Source organism: Hevea brasiliensis, chromosome 4, assembly GCF_030052815.1.
Source record: "Hevea brasiliensis isolate MT/VB/25A 57/8 chromosome 4, ASM3005281v1, whole genome shotgun sequence".
Taxonomy (NCBI): domain Eukaryota; kingdom Viridiplantae; phylum Streptophyta; class Magnoliopsida; order Malpighiales; family Euphorbiaceae; genus Hevea; species Hevea brasiliensis.
Genome location: NC_079496.1, coordinates 28,535,935 through 28,551,588, shown reverse-complemented (window position 1 = coordinate 28,551,588; position 15,654 = coordinate 28,535,935).

The following is a 15,654-nucleotide window of genomic DNA, read 5'->3' as shown; positions in this document are numbered from 1 at the left end:
TTTTTAAACAGGTTCAAAAGAACTGTTTTTCAATTTATAGCCGGCACTCTGCCGGATTTTCTATAAAATTTGTGGAAAAATTTAGATTTATCAAAAATTATAAATAAATGAATAAAAAGAGATTAATTGAAATTGAAACATGAATTGGTGTCCCGACACACTGAGTGGCATAACTTGCTCGGCTACACTGTAGACGGGTAAGGGGTGTCACATTTTCTATCAAGCAAAATCATCAAACCCTAACTAAGTCTAGCTGCTGAAATTTGTAAGGTGCACATACACACATGTTTGATTTATTTTCTTACAATTCCTAAACAATTTATGCCATTAAACATGAATTAAAGCAAAAGGAGTAAGAGTTGGACCCTAACCTTGTTGGAGCAAAATTTCAAGCCAACTAAACTTCTTTTTTTCTTCCTGTTTTGGCTGCCTAGAGGATGTTCAAGTTGCAAGGTTAATTTTTTGTGAATCTAGGTAAGGATTTCAAGTGAGATTTGGTGAGGTTTAAAGCTTTAGTAAGCTTTAATGGAGGTTGTGTGTGGAGGAGAGGGAAACGGCTAGTTGGGTGAAGAATATGGCTAATGACCTTTTTAATTTTTGTTGTATTCTTTTCCCTTCTTATTAGTTAATTTAAATGTTAGTTAAATATGATTGGTGGGATTTGTTTAATGACATTATAATGATGTCATAAATGGACCTTTTATCTCATTTTCTTTTCTTTTCTTCTCTACTCATTTTCAATTTAATTTTTAGCAATATTTATTCACATTTTGTGTCATGATAATTATTTACTTAACTGGACAAGTCGGCCAAAAATCACCTATGAAGGCGAAATGACCAAAATGCCCTCCGTTTGACTCAACAAACTAAAATTATCTGTACCGATTGAAAATTTTTTCTAGGCATTTTCTTGGAATTCTAATGCCATAGAAACCTCAATAACCCTTCTCTGGAGTCTCACAAATTATTTTATGAATTTTCTCCCTGGTCCAGGGCTCCTAGTTGCAAGGACCGCAACTTACCACTGGGTTACCCATCGCTAGGGCAATGGCTCATTTAACTTGGTTGTATTTTCTTTCTAAAATTTTTCTTAAATTTTTCTTGTTAATATTTGAGTTAATTATGGTTCCTCACTTTAGTTTAAATATTTTTCCAGACGTTCTAGCTGTCCGGACCAACACCGGTCATCGAAACAGTAGAATGTATGGAGTTGCTACAGTGAGGGTGTTGTAACTCTTCTCCTCTAATAAAAATTTCATCCTCAAAATTTACCTGATGCAAACAGTTGAGGGAACTGTTGCCTCATCGTCTCTTCACTTTCCTAAGTTGCCTCTTTGGTGTTGTGGTGCCTCCAAAGCACTTCACCAGTGGAATCTGCTTATTCCTTAACTCTTTCACTTCCCAAGCCAAGATCCGTATGGGCTTTTCTTCATATGTCAAATCCGATTGTACTTCAATTTCTTCCATAGTGATGACATGTGAAGAATCTGACCGGTATCTTCTTAGCACAGACATGTGGAACACATTGTGGATCTTGTCCAGTTTTGGTGGTAAAGCTAGCCTGTAGGCTACTAGACCCACACGTTCAATGACTTCATATGGGCCAATAAACCTAGGGCTTAACTTACCCTTTCTCCCAAACCTCAGTACTTTGTTCCACAGTGGATATTATGTGGCTATTATTGTATGCAAATTCTGCCAGTGGGAGGTATCTACATTGACTATGTGGCTATTATTGTATGCAAATTCTGCCAGTAGGAGGTATCTATCCCAACTTCCCTCAAACTCAATGACACAACTCCTCAGGATATCCTCAAGGACCTGATATATATTTCATGTTATTATTATCATTTCAGTTCAATATTTGTATTAATTCAATTGGTTTAAATTGTTTATCTGGATTACTCTTTCTGATTGCCCATCCGTCTGAGGATGGAAAGCTGTGCTGAAGTGGAGTTGTATACCCAAGGATTCATGCAACTTCTTCCAAAATCTCGATGTAAACCTTGGATAAAATAGAATAAAATAATTAAAATAGAATGTATGATTTCATTTTTTGGTAGACTTAATTTCTGTTATTTATTGCAATATTATTCGAATAAAATTTGATAAAAATTTATTATCATTGCCCGAGTAAACTATACTAGTTGACTGGACTAGATAAAAGGGTAAACTGGCACTGGGTACTAAGTACCTCGGACCATCACACCATCGGTCACATTGTATCTCCCGGTGTGCAACAGAACAGCTAATAAGCTGTGATAATCATCAGGGTTACAACCCGAGTATAACAACTCAAATAACATAGCCAAAGGCTATTATGTCACAGAATGGCATGGGAAGCCACGAAACACATAATGGCATGAAGCCATATGCAGTATTGCTAACAGAACCCTATTGGCATGCCAAGCTATCCAAACTAATTTTGTTAGGTATAATAGCGCATATTACACATTTAAATTTCACAATTTTTGCAATTCAAGTTTTAGTGTTACTATTCCATTCCAAAGTCAACAAAAGTGTTGACTTTTGCTTAGGCAATAGGTACATTGATTCTAATATCATCAACATACCACATTTTACATTTAAAATTTGTTGGTATTGGTTGCCAATACCATTTCTAAGCTTAATGTTAGTTGGGCAGAATTTTCAGTTTTATGCTTTGTCTTTACTGTTCCATTGGTCAATTTTTCAGTGGGAATTTGGCAAACTGATCAACATGAAAGTTGTTCCTTATTTTGTCTAGTTGTATTTTCTTTTTTGAATCACTCCATTTGGAGTTCTTTAGCTCAAATTATGGTCCAAAAACCACAACTGGCCGGATTGAAATTCTGTCCAGAATTTCTGGACTGACCATATCTACAGTGCAATGAAAAGTGACTGCAACTCACCTTTTGACATGTTCTGGTCATAATTTGGGTTAGGTTTCTTCATGAAAGTTGTTGGTCTATATCTCAGCTTGTTGCTGGTAAAATTTCAGGTCAATTGGACATTTCTACACTGAGTTATGGCCAAATGACCAAATACTGTTCATTTGGTCATTTTACCCAAACAGACTGCAGGTCACCCAGATTAGGGCAAGCATTTGGTCCACTTGATTTGGTTTTATGAGCATGGTTTCTTCACCAAAGTTGTGCCATTATGTGTCTAGTTTCATATCCAATTGGCCTTGCACCAATTGAACCTCTACAATTCAAGTTATGGCTGCCCAAACCTGCTGGACTCATGTCCAATTTTATAGGTCACCATGGGCAGCCACACCAAACCCAAACTCCACCACTCAACACACTTCATTTTTGGTTTAAACAGAACTAAATGGTCTCTAATTAACCATTAAAACTCACTTTAACTATTACATGATCAAAGTCTCCATTTTATACCCTAACCCTAACCCATTCCATCTCAATTCATGCATTCACTTACCTTTCACCATTCTAAACAATAGGTTAGTGTTATGGGCAGCCACAATACCAAATTTATTCAAGGAAAACAATCAAAACCCTACCCTTCACATAGCTACTGAAAATGGAGGTTTACATAATCATCAATTTCATTTAAGTTCCTCTCATTTTCTAGCTCAATTTTTGTCCCTAAATATGCATTTCAAAAAGAAAGCAAGGATTGGTCACTAACCTCTTTGGAACTAAGTTTGGGTCTTGCAAAACTTCAGTATTTCTTCAAAATTTTGCTGCCCAAAGCTTCCTCAAGGTGTGGGGTGAATTTTTTGTGAAGACAACTAGGGCTTTTATGGTGTGGAAGCTAGGGAAAATCAAGCTTTGAAAGCTTGTTCATGGTGGCCATGGAGGAGTGGTTTATGGCAAGGAAAAGAAGAAGGGAGAGAATTTTTATTTTTCTTCAATTTTCAGCCCATTAAGTCTATTTTAAATAAAGCTATGCCATGTGTCCATATGGGATAGGTTGGGAAAACTTTAATGGCATCACTATGATGTCATAATGCCATTTTCTTTCCTTTTCTTTCCATTTCTTGTTTAATTAATTTCAATTAAATTTTTAAAAACATTTAGTCATATTTTATGTTATATAAATTATTTATTTAACCGGACAAGTTGGCCAAAAATCATCTCTGAAGACGAAATGACCAAAATGCCCTCTGTTTGGCTTAACGGGCCAAAATTGTCTGTACCGATTAAAAAAATTTTCTAAGCATTTTCTTGGCATTCTAATACCATAAGAACCTCAATAACCCTTCTCTGGAGTCCCAATAATTATTTTATAATTTTTCTCCCGGGTCTAGGGCTCCTAGTTGCGAGAACCGCAACTTCTCACTAGATTACCCATCGCTAGGGCACCGGCTCATTTAACTTAGTTGTATTTTATTTCTAAAATTTTTCCTAAATTTTTCTTATTAATATTTGAGTTCATTATGGTTCCTTACTTTAGTTTAAATATTTTTCCAGATGTTCTAACTGTCCGGACCGACACTGGTCACGGGAACAGTAGAACGTACGGAGTTGCTACAATGAGGGTGTTACAACTCTTCCCCTCTAATAAAAATTTCGTCTTCAAAATTTACCTGATGCAAACAATTGAGGGAACTGTTGCCTCATTGTCTCTTCACTTTCCCAAGTTGCCTCTTCAGTGTTATGGTGCCCTCAAAGCACTTTCACCACTGGAATTTGTTTATTCCTCAGTTCCTTCACTTCCCGAGCTAGGATCTGTATAGGTTCTTCTGTATATGTCAAGTCCGGTTGGATTTCAATCTCTTCCATGGAAATGACATGTGAAGGGTCTGACCGATATCTTCTCAGCATAGAAACATGGAATACATTATGAATTTTATCCAGTTCTAGTGATAAAGCTAGCCGATAGGCCACTGGTCCCACACATTCAATGACTTCATATGGGCCAATGAAACTAGAGCTTAACTTACCCTTTCTCCCAAACCTCAGTACTTTCTTACACAGTGAGACTTTGAGAAACACTTTATCGCAAACCGCATACTCTATCTCTTTTCTCTTTAAGTCGGCATATGATTTCTGTCTATCTGAGGCAACCTTCAGGTTAGCTTTGATTATCTTCACTTTCTCCTCAGTCTGTTTCACCAGGTCTGGTCCTACTAGCTTATCTTCACCCAATTCAGTCCAACACACTGGGGTTCTACATTTCCTCCCATACAGTGCTTCATACGGGGCCATTTGGATGCTAGCTTGGTAGCTATTATTGTATGCGAATTCTGCCAGTGGGAGGTATCTATCCCAACTCCCCTCAAACTCAATGACATAACTCCTTAGCATATCCTCCAGGATCTATCACATAATTCACATTGTTACTATCATTTCAATTTATTAATTGCAAAAATTCAATTAGTTCTTAGGTTTACCTGGATTACTCATTCTGACTGTCCATCCATGTGAGGATGAAAAGCTGTGCTAAAATGGAGTTGTGTGCCCAAGGCTTCTTGTAATTTTTTCCAGAATCTTAATGTAAACCTTGGGTCTCGATCAAATATGATGGAAAGTGGGATTCCATACAGTCTAACTATCTCACTGATATACAATTCTGCTAGCTTCTCCAGTGAGTAGTCAGTCCTAACTGGCAGAAAATGTGCTGACTTTGTCAATCTATCCACTATCACCCACACTGCATCATGCTTCCTTTGGGTGGAGGTAGACCACTAGCAAAATCCATAGTGACCCGGTCCCATTTCCATTCAGGTATGCTTATAAGCTATAGCAATCTTGATGGAACTTGATGTTCTGCTTTAACTTGCTGACATGTCAAACACTTAGTCACATAGTTAGCTATATCCCTCTTCATACCAGGCCACCAATAATGAGGCTTCAAATCATTATACATTTTTGTGCTTCCTGGGTGCATAGCATAAACACTAGTGTGTGCTTCTTTCAGAATACTAGTTTTCAGTTCCCCATCATCTGGTACACACACTCTTCCTCTGTAGTATAGACACTCATCTTCTTTCACCTCATAATCATTTTCCTTTCCCTCTGGAATTTTGCCCACAATGGCCATTAATTTTTCATCTGCCCTCTACCCATCTTGTATCTGCTGTAGCAAGTTTGGCCTCACTTGCAATTCAGCCAAAATAGCTCCATCTTGAGCTAAGGACAGACAGGCATTTAGTGATCTTAAAGCTGTGATGGATTTTCTGCTCAAGGCATTAGCAACTACATTTGCCTTCCCAGGATGATAATCTATCACACAATCATAGTCCTTTAGGAACTCAATCCATCGCCTTTGTCTAAGATTGAGCTCCTTCTGGCTTGGCAAATATTTTAGACTCTTGTGGTCTATATAGATGTAGCATTTTTCACCATATGAATAATGCCTCCATATTTTCAATGCGAAGATAATTGCTGCTAACTCCAGGTCACGAGTAGGGTAGTTCTGTTCATGTGGCCTTAAATGCCTAGAAGCATAGGCGACCACTTTCCCCTCTTGCATTAATACACACCCTAGCCCATTATGCGAGGCATCACTGTAGATCACAAAGTCTTTTCCCAACACTGGCTGTGTTAACACTGGTGCTTCTGTTAACATAGCCTTCAGCCTCTCAAAACTGGCTTGGCACTTGTTGTTCCAGCCAAATTTCACATTCTTATGCAACAACTTGGTCATTGGAGCAGCTATAAGAGAGAACCCCTTCACAAATCTTCTGTAATACCTAGCTAGCCCCAAGAAACTTCTGACCTTAGTTGTATTTCTAGGAGGCTTCCATTCCATCACTGCTTCTATCTTTTTGGGATCCACTCTAATCCCCTCAGCTGATACTATGTGTCCAAGAAAAGAGATTTCACTCATCCAGAAGTCACACTTGGACAGCTTAGCATACAGCTTCTTTTCTTGCAGGGTTTGCAGAATAATCCTCAAATGTTCATCATATTCTTCCCTGCTCTGGGAATACACTAGAATATCATTTATAAAGACCACTACAAACCGATCTAAGTATGGATGGAAGATACAGTTCATAAGGTCCATAAATGCTGCTGGTGCATTTGTTAACCCAAACAGCATCACTAGAAATTCATAGTGCCCATACCAGGTTTTGAATGCAGTTTTTGACACATCTGCATCCTTTACCCTTAACTGATGATACCCTGATCTGAGATCAATTTTTGAAAATACACTAGCTCCCTTCAACTGATCAAACAGATCATCAATTCTGAGCAACGAATATTTATTCTTCACAGTCACTTTGTTCAATTGGCGATAATCAATACAAAATCTCAAGGTTCCATCTTTCTTCTTCACAAACAGCACCGGAGCTCCCCATGGTGACACACTGGGGCGTATGAACCCCTTATCAAGCAACTCTTGCAACTGAGTTTTCAACTCCCTCAATTCAGTGGGTGCCATCCTATAAGGAGCAATAAAAATGGGTGCTGTACTCAGCATTACCTCAATAGCAAACTCGACTTTCCTTTCTGGTGGTAAACCAGGTAACTCTTCAGGAAACACATCTAGGAAGTCTCTCACTGTGGGTATATCACACAAGTTTGTCTTAGCCTGCCTAGCATCAACCACGTGTGTTAGGTAAGCTTCACAGCCTTTTCTCATCAATCTTTTTGCAACCGTGGCTGAGATAACATTGGACAAGAAATCTGTCATTTCACCCACAACAGTGATCTCATTACCCTCATAAGTTTTCAGAGAAATCCTTTTCAATTTGCAATTAACTATTGCCTGATGATGTGATAACCAGTCCATACCCAAAATCACATCAAACTCATGGAAGGGCAACTTAATTAGGTCTGCCGAGAATTCATACCCCTGAATCCTCAACGGGCAACCCTTATACACTTTATTCACTACCACGCTGTGGCCTAATGGATTTGTGACTAGAATGTCTTGATCACTCTCCTCTACTGGAACACCCCTCTCTATGGGTAGTTTGATGCAAATGTAGGAATGAGTGGATCCTAGATCCACCAATGCATGCACGTATGTTGTAGAGGGGAAAACGCACTCGATGACATCCGGGTCATCTTGCTCATCGTGAGCTCTGATGGCATAGGCCCTGTCAGGTATCCTAGTGTCTGGCCTCTCACCGACTGATGCAGCCTCGATGATGGACCACCGCCTCGAGTTTACTGTGCTTCCTACCCCTTTGTGGTGCAAGAGCAGGTCTGTCAGTTTGTGTTGGAGTAACAGTAGTAGTCCTCTTCGAACAATTCTTGATCTGATGTTCTGTCGATCCACACCATAAGCATGCACCGGTCACTCGCCAACATTCCCCCTTATGCCACTTCTGACAGTATTGACAAGCAGAAGATGCAAGGGCTGGTCCCCTAAACACCGTCCCTAGAGAGCTACCCACTGATGGTGTGGACTGGCCTCTCCTAGGTGTGAACTATGGTCTGGGCTCCTGAGACTGACCCTGACCCTGTAGTGGTCCTGAACTCTAAGCAGGAGGACCCTTACTCTTCTTACTGGGAGCAGAAAATGTACTGGACTGACCCGGACCCCTCTTCTGCTGTCTTTCCCTTCTATTTTGTTCATTGATTCTGACTCTTTCCACTTTTGATGCAGCATCTACTAGCTTAGCAAAATCTGTGATTTCCAATGCTGTGATCATGACTTTGATGTTGTCATTGAGCCCTTCTTCAAACCTTTGACACCTCTCTGCCTCTGTAAGGACTATCTCCCTCCCATATCTGCTCAGTCTGACAAACTCACGCTCATACTCAACCACTGACAACTATCTCTATCTCAGACTGATAAATTCCCTTCTTCACTCTTCTAAATACACTTTGCTAATATATTTCTTTCTGAACTCTATGAGGAAGAATTCCCAGGTGATCCATTCAGGTTGCACCTCACTGGTTACTGTGTCCCACCACTGATATGCATCATCCTGAAGTAGGGACACAGCACCCACCAGGTTTTGCTCGGGGATGCAGTTTAGCTATTTCAACACTCTGATGGTTCTATCCAACCAGTTCTCTACGGTCATGGGATCATCCTCCCTCTTCCCAAAGAAGTTTATAGCCCCATGCTTTCTCAATTTCTCCAGATGGGACTTCTGTGGTACTGGTGGAGGTTGTGGCTGTGGTTGTGGTGGTGGTATTGCCTCCATCATTTTCCGGTAGAATTCAGTCATTTGCTGAAATAGAGCAAACTGAGGTTGGGCAGATGCCTCAGCTACTGGTGGAGCATTTCCCGCCTCGTGATTCACTCAGGTGGAGCACGACTCTCCACCTCTTCTTCAACTGCTCTTTGCGAAGCAGGATCCATATCCTATTCAAAATAAGAAAACAAACAGATCTGCATCAGTGTCACCTCAACGCTTACAAATGCAATGCAATGGTATGCACTCTATCTAGGCCCAAAAATGCCTAAACCGATGCTCTGATACCACTAAATGTGACACCCCTTAGTCGTCTACAGTGTAGCCGAGCAAGTTATGCCACTCGGTGTGCCGGAACACCAATTTATGTTTCTATTAAAATTTATCCCTTTTTAATTCATTTATTTCCAATTTTGATAAATCTGAATTTTTTCGCAAATTTTATAAAAAATCCGACAGAGTGCCGGCTGTAAATTGGAAAAACAGTTCTTCTGAACCTGTTTAAAAACACTTCCAATATAATTTCCAATTCCAAACTCTATTATACACATTTCAAATCAGTCTCAAAATCTCAATCTCAAATCACAACACTATTTTCAAAACTTTTCTGTTCACTTAATCACTTGAAGCATATTCATAAATAATTCTCAACATTTCAGTTATCAACATATATTATGCAGAAAATTTCAATAATATGAAATTTCATATATTTACATTAATACATAATTACAGGAGTTTGTAGTTACAATCTAAACTAATACAAAATACAAAATACAAAAGGGCCACCCATAGTCCTAATGTCCTATCATATGCAGTGCAGATGTGAGGTGACTCTGGACCCCGGATACAGTTCTGAAGGCTCACCCGGTCTGATGTCTGCTGGGCTTCCCAGCTAGGTCTCAAGTACCTGCGCATGGCAAAAGGGACGCGCTAAGCAATTCTGCTTAGTGGTGACAATATAAAATAAAATAAAATAGAATAAAATAATTATGCAGAATGTATGATTTCATTTTTGGGTAGACTTAATTTCTGGTATTTATTGCAGTATTATTCGATTAAAATTTGGTAAAAATTTATTATCATTGCCCGAGTAAACCATACTAGTTGACTGGACTGGATAAATGGGTAAACTGGCACTGGGTACTAAGTACCTCGGACCATCACACAATCGGTCACATTGTGTCTCCCGGTGTGCAACAGAACAACTAATAAGCTATGATAATCATCAGGGTTACAACCCGAGTATAACAACTCAAATAACATAGCCAAAGGCTATTATGTCACAGAATGGCATGGGAAGCCACGAAACACAAAATGGCATGAAGCCATATGCAGTACTGCTAACAGAACCCTATTGGCATGCCAAGCTATCCAAACCAATCTCGTTAGGTATACTAGGATATATTACACTTTTAAATTTCACAATTTTTGCAATTCAAGTTTTAGTGTTACTATTCCATTCCCAAGTCAAAAAAAATGTTGACTTTTGCATAGGCAATAGGTACATTGGTTCTAATATCATCAACATACCACATTTTACATTTAAAATTTGTTGGTATTGGTTACCAATACCATTTTTAAGCTTAATGTTAGTTGGGCAGAATTTTTAGTTTTTATTCTTTGTCTTTACTGTTCCATTAGTCAATTTTACAGTAGGAATTTGGCAAACTAATCAACATGAAAGTTGTTCCTTATTTTGTCTAGTTGCACTTCCTTTTTTGAATCACTCTATTTGGAGTTTTGTAGCTCAATTTATGGCTCAAAAACCACAACTGGCCGGATTGAAATTCTGTCCAGAATTTCTGGACCGACCATATCTACAGTGCAATGAATAGTGACTGCAACTCACCCTTTGAACATGTTCTAGTCATAATTTGGGTTAGGTTTCTTCATGAAAGTTGTTGGTCTATATCTCAGCTTGTTGCTGGTAAAATTTCAGGTCAATTGGACCTTTTTACACTGAGTTATGGCCAAATCACCAAACACGGTTCATTTAGTCATTTTGCCCAGGCAGACTGCAGGTCACCCAGATTAGGGCAAGCTTTTGGTCCACTTGTTTTGGTTTTATGGGCATGGTTTCTTCACCAAAGTTGTGACATTATGTGTCTAGTTTCATATCTAATTGGCCTTACACTAATTGAACATCTACAATTCAAGTTATGGCTGCCCAAACCTACTGGACTCATGTCCAATTCTGCAGGTCACCATGGCCAGCCACACCAAACCAAAACTCCACCACTCAACACACTTCATTTTTGTTTTAAATAGAACTAAATGGTCACTAATTGACCATTAAAACTCACTTTAACCATTACATGATCAAAGTCTCTATTTTATACCCTAACCCTAACCCTAACCCATTCCATCTCAATTCATGCATTCATTTACCTTTCACCATTCTAAACAATAGGTTAGTGTTATGGGCAGCCACAATACCAAATTTATTCAAGGAAAATAATGAAAACCCTACCCTTCACATAGCTACTGAAAATGGAGGTTTACATAATCATCAATTTCATTTAAGTTTCTCTCATTTTCTAGCTCAATTTTTGTCCCTAAACATGCATTTCAAAAAGAAAGCAAGGATTGGTCACTAACCTCTTTGGAACTAAGTTTGGATCTTGCAAAACTTCAGTTTTTCTTCAAAATTTTTTTGCCCAAAGCTTCCTCAAGGTGTGGGGTGAATTTTTTGTGAAGACAACTAGGGCTTTTATGGTGTGAAAGCTAGGGAAAATCAAGCTTTGAAAGCTTATTCATGGTGGCCATGGAGGAGTGGTTTATGGCAAGGAAAAGAAGAAGGGAGAGAATTCTGATTTTTCTTCAATTTTCAGCCCATTAAGTCTATTTTAAATAAAGTTATGCCATGTGTCCATATGGGATAGGTTGGAAAAACTTTAATGACATCACTATGATGTCATAATGCCATTTTCTTTCCTTTTCTTTCCATTTCTTGTCTAATTAATTTCAATTAAATTTTTAACAACATTTAGTCATATTTTATGTTATATAAATTATTTATTTAACTGGACAAGTTGGCCAAAAATCATCTCTAAAGACGAAATGACCAAATGCCCTCTGTTTGGCTTAACAGGCCAAAATTGTCTGTACCGATTGAAAAATTTTTCTAAGCATTTTCTTGGCATTCTAATGCCATAAGAACCTCAATAAACCTTCTCTGGAGTCTCAATAATTATTTTATAATTTTTCGCCCGGGTCTAGGGCTCCTAGTTGTGAGAACCGCAACTTCTCACTAGGTTACCCATCGCTAGGGCACCGGCTCATTTAACTTGATTGTATTTTATTTCTAAAATTTTTCCTAAATTTTTCTTATTAATATTTGAGTTAATTATGGTTCCTCACTTTAGTTTAAATATTTTTCCAGAAGTTCTAACTGTCCGGACCGACACTGATCACCGGAATAGTAGAACGTACGGAGTTGCTACAAGGAGGGTGTTACAAATAATGAAGCTTCAAGTCATGATACATTTTTGTACTTCCTGGGTGCATAGCATAAACACTGGTGTGTGCCTCTTTCATAATAATGGCTTTCAATTCCCCATCATCTGGTACACATACTCTTCCTTTGTAGTACAGGCACCCATCTGCTTTCACCTCATAGTCAATTGCTTTGACTTCTGAGATTTTACTCACAGTCATCATTAATTTCTCATCCATCTTCTACCCATCTAAAATCTGCTGTAGTAGGTTTGGCCTCACTTGCAACTCAGCCAAAATAGCTCCATCTCGAGCCAAGGATAGATAGGCATTCAATAATCTCAAAGCTATGATGGATTTTCTGCTCAAAGCATCGGCAACTATGTTTTCCTTCCCAGGATGGTAGTCAATTACACAATCATAGTCCTTCAGGAACTCAATCCATCGCCTCTGTCTCAGGTTGAGCTCCTTCTGGGTTGGTAAGTATTTCAGACTTTTGTGATCTGCGTAAATGTAGCACTTTTCACCATATAAGTAGTGCCTCCATATCTTCAATGCGAAGATAATTGCTGCAAGTTCTAGATCATGGGTAGGGTAATTCTGTTCATGTGGCCTTAGCTGCCTGGAAGCATAGGCAACCAACTCCCCCTCTTGCATCAATACACACCCTAACCCTTTATGAGAGGCATCACTATAGACCACAAAGTCCTTTCTAGACACTGGCTGTGTTAATACTGGTGCCTCTGTCAACATAGCCTTCAACTTCTCAAAACTGGTCTGACACTTGTCATTCCAATCAAATATGAGATTCTTATGTAACAACTTGGTCATTAGAGCAGCTATTAAAGAAAATCCCTTCACAAATCTTCTATAATACCCAGCTAGCCCCAAAAAACTTCTGACCTCAATTGTATTTCTGGGAGGCTTCCATTCTATCACTGCTTCTATTTTCTTGGTATCCACTCTAATCTCATCTGCTGACACTATGTGTCGAAGGAATGCAATTTCATTCAACTAGAAGTTACACTTGGACAACTTAGCATACAGCTTCTTTTCTCTCAGGGTTTGTAGAATAATCCTCAAATGCTTATCATGTTCTTCCCTGGTATTGGAATACACCAAAATATCATCAATAAAGACTACTATGAACCGATCTAGGTATGGATGGAAGATACGATTCATAAGGTCCATGAATGCTACTGGTGCATTTGTTAAGCCAAAGGGCATCACCAGGAACTCATAATGCCCATACCGGGTCCTGAATGCAGTCTTTGGCACATCTGCATCCTTCACCCTCAACTGATGATACCCTGATCTGAGATTAATTTTGGAAAATACTCCTGCTCCCTTCAACTGATCAAACAAATCATCAATTCTAGGCAACGAATATTTGTTTTTCACTATCACTTTATTCAACTGTCGGTAATCGATGCATAACCTCAAAGTCCCATCCTTCTTTTTCATAAACAGCACTGTAGCTTCCCATGGTGACACACTGGGGCGTATGAACCCTTTATCCAGCAACTCCTATAACTGGATTTTCAGTTCCTTCAATTCTATGGGTGCCATCCTATAAGGAGCAATAAAGATTGGTGTTGTACCCGGCAGTATCTCAATAGCAAATTCAACTTCTCTTTCTGGTGGTAAGCCAGGCAATTCTTCAGGGAACACATTTGGGAAGTCTCTTACTGTGGGTATGTCACATAGATATGGCTTAGCCTGCCTAGTATCCACCACATGTGCTAGATAGGCTTCACAGCCTTTTTTCATCAGTTTTCTTACAATTGTGGCTGAGATGACATTGGACAAGAAATCTGTCCTTTCCCCCATAACTGTAATCTCATTACCCTCAGGAGTTTTCAATAAGATCCTCTTCAACTTACAATTAACCATTGCCTGATTACATGACAACCAGACCATTCCCAAAATCACGTCAAACTCATGGAAAGGAAACTCAATCAGGTCTGCCAAGAATTCATACCCTTGAATCCTTAACGGGCAACCCTTGTATACTTTGTTCACCACTACACTGTGGCCCAATGGATTAGTGACCAGAATGTCTTGGTCACTCTCCCCTACTAATATCCCCCTTTCTAGAGGTAGGTTGATGCAGATGTATGAATGAGTAGATCCTGGATCCACCAATGCATTCACAGATGTATTGTAGAGGGAGAACGTACCCCTAATGATGTCCAGGGCATCTTGTTCCTCCTGAGCTCTTATGGCATAGGCTCTGGCAGGTGCTCTCAGGCCTCTTTGCTGGCTCAGATGCAGGTCTCTGTGATGGTCCCACTACCTCAGATTTGCCAGATTTCCTACCCCTTTATGGTGCAAGAGCAGGTCTATCTGATTGTGTTGGAGCAGCTGTAGTAGTTCTGCATAGACAGTTCCTTAACTGATGCTCTATTGACCGACACCTTAAGCAGGCACCCGTTACTCTCCAACACTCCCCCTCACTCCCCCTTATGCCACTTCAGGCAATGTGGACATGCAAAAGATGCTGGGGCTGGTCCCCTGAACCCCTTCCCTAAAGTGCTACCCACTGATGGTGTGGACTAACCTCTCCTAGGGGTGAACTATAGCCTGGGCCGCTAGGACTGACCTTGACCTTGAGGTTGTCCTAAACTCTGTGTAGGTGGACCTTTGAACTTCTTTCCTAGTGCAGGAGATGAGCTAGACTGACCTGGGCCCCTCTTCTATTGTCTCTCCCTTCTATTCTGCTCACTTATTCTAACTTTCTCAACTTTTAATGCAGCTTCCACTAACTTGGTGAAGTCTGTGATTCCCAAGGCAATAATCATGATCTTTATGTTATCATTTAATCCCTCTTCAAATCTTTTACACTTCTCAGCTTTATTAGGGACTATCTCCCTTCCATAACGACTTAGTCTAACAAATTCTTTTTCATATTCTGCCACTGTCAGCTGTCTCTGCCTCAAGTTAATGAACTCTTTTGTTTTCTCTTCCAGGTATACACTACCCACATACTTCTTCTTGAATTTTCAGAGGAAGGAGTCCCAAGTTATTATTTCTGGCTGCACTTCACTAGACACTGTATCCCACCATTGGTAGACATCATCTTGCAATAGAGATACAGCAGCTTATAGATTTTGCTCTGGAGTGCAGTGGAGTTGTTTTAAAACTCTCCCTGTTCTATTCAACTAGTTTTCAGC